Source organism: Octopus bimaculoides, chromosome 28, assembly GCF_001194135.2.
Source record: "Octopus bimaculoides isolate UCB-OBI-ISO-001 chromosome 28, ASM119413v2, whole genome shotgun sequence".
In the NCBI taxonomy this organism is placed as follows: domain Eukaryota; kingdom Metazoa; phylum Mollusca; class Cephalopoda; order Octopoda; family Octopodidae; genus Octopus; species Octopus bimaculoides.
The window spans coordinates 15,514,071-15,515,679 of record NC_069008.1 but is presented as its reverse complement, the minus strand read 5'-3'; the positions used below and the strand labels follow the sequence as shown (position 1 = coordinate 15,515,679).

The window sequence follows — 1,609 nt, the reverse complement described above, 5'->3', positions numbered from 1 at the left end:
TGCTGTGTTAATTATGAAACCATTGGTCTACCGTTAAGTTAAAAGTTTTTAGGAGGTTAGCTTTGAAAGTTGCATTCCCTCGCGATCGGTAAAAATGTGCTTATTTTGGTAGTTTTGACTTATGGAGTCCCTCTAAGCGTGAGGCATTATTGTATAGTAATGCCCTTATATAAATTAAATCATATATATGCGGGTGACACGTAAAAGCACCCACTACACTCTCTGAGTGGTTGGCGTTAGGAAGGGCATCCAGCTGTAGAAACTCTGCCAAATTAGATTGGAGCCTGGTGTTGCCATCCGGTTTCACCAGTCCTCAGTCAAATCGTCCAACCCATGCTAGCATGGAAAGCGGACGTTAAACGATGATGATGATATCTTGAGGTGGTTTGGCTACATGGATGAGGAGCAGATGGTAAGAAGGGAGATGAAGACAGAGGTGGTAGGCAACAGAACCAGAGGCAAACCTTGGTTTGTGTGGATGGATGGAGTGAGGAAAGCTTTGGTGGTTAGAAGTGTTGGTGTGAGAGAGGCAAGAGAGTTTATTAATGAAAGGCAAGCTTGGAGAGTGTTTGTGGACAGATGAGTGAATTGATGTTAATAAAAAGGGTAAGGACCCAGCATATGCTGTCAGGCCCCGCTGCTGATTTTGGGTGTTGGTTTTTATGCCTTCAGGATTGTTTGACCACAGTGGTAAAATGATATCCGGTCCAGCCCATGACACACTGGGACACCTGCCGACCCAGACCCGTGCCCTTGACATTTCCAAATCTTTTTTGCCATTTACTGAATCTGTTTGAGACATTTCAGAGTAATTTACAAGTGCATTTTGAGGTTTCTGCCGACCAATTCAATGGTTTTACTAAGATTCAGTGTACCTGTGCAGTTGAAGAATTTTGAATGGGTGTAGATTGCATTACACTACCTCCACCAGTTGACCCAAGAAGACAATGGCGCTATTCAGGTCCGTTGAGGCTATCAGTAAATTACAAGACCAGTAAAACAAAATGTTTTTAAATGTTAGCTGACCAATTAGGTTGTAGAACTGACTATGACCTCACTGCATTACATACAGGGGTTTTGGGATAAGGCTTCGGTCAACAAGTACCAAATATTAACATCGCACTAAGGTTTTACCTAATTTTTCTTTCATTAATTCTCCCCTAACAGGTCCAATCCTAAGTTATTTCTGCCAACTCCTGTCATAATGCTATATCGATTAAATAGCAGATAGCTTCTAACTTCTCACCCTTGTAACATACCATTAAACCCACGACACAACATACTACCCTTGCTAATTACCTCAGTTTAATGGAAACATGATGTAAACCGCAGCCTACGGATATATCTCAGAGAGTGACTTTATTTACTTACCACAAGGTGGAATACCAGGAGTTATAATAACACCTTAAAAAAAATGAAGTTCTTACCTTTCCTTACCATGTCTATTACATTGCATTACATTATTTTTTCTATTTTATCTTATTTTACCCTACTCTATTACTCTCACTGTACTCCCTGAAGAAGTCTTGCGGCTCAACCATTGTCCAATGTTTGTTCATCCCTGTATGACAACGACATGAAGACGATGACTTGGGAGGTGATGATACCT

General features: G+C 41.0%; 2 protein-coding genes across 4 annotated transcripts in view; one reads left to right on the top strand and one right to left on the bottom strand.

Moving 5' to 3' along the window:
• Window positions 1-1,609, bottom strand: part of LOC106872079 (zinc finger protein 239) — a 70,244-nt gene that overhangs the window by 7,880 nt on the left and 60,755 nt on the right. The window lies entirely within an intron of this gene.
• The window catches only part of LOC106872078 (zinc finger protein 208), a gene marked incomplete at its 5' end in the record, with an annotated part of 54,654 nt that overhangs the window by 42,463 nt on the left and 10,582 nt on the right, over window positions 1-1,609 (top strand). The window lies entirely within an intron of this gene.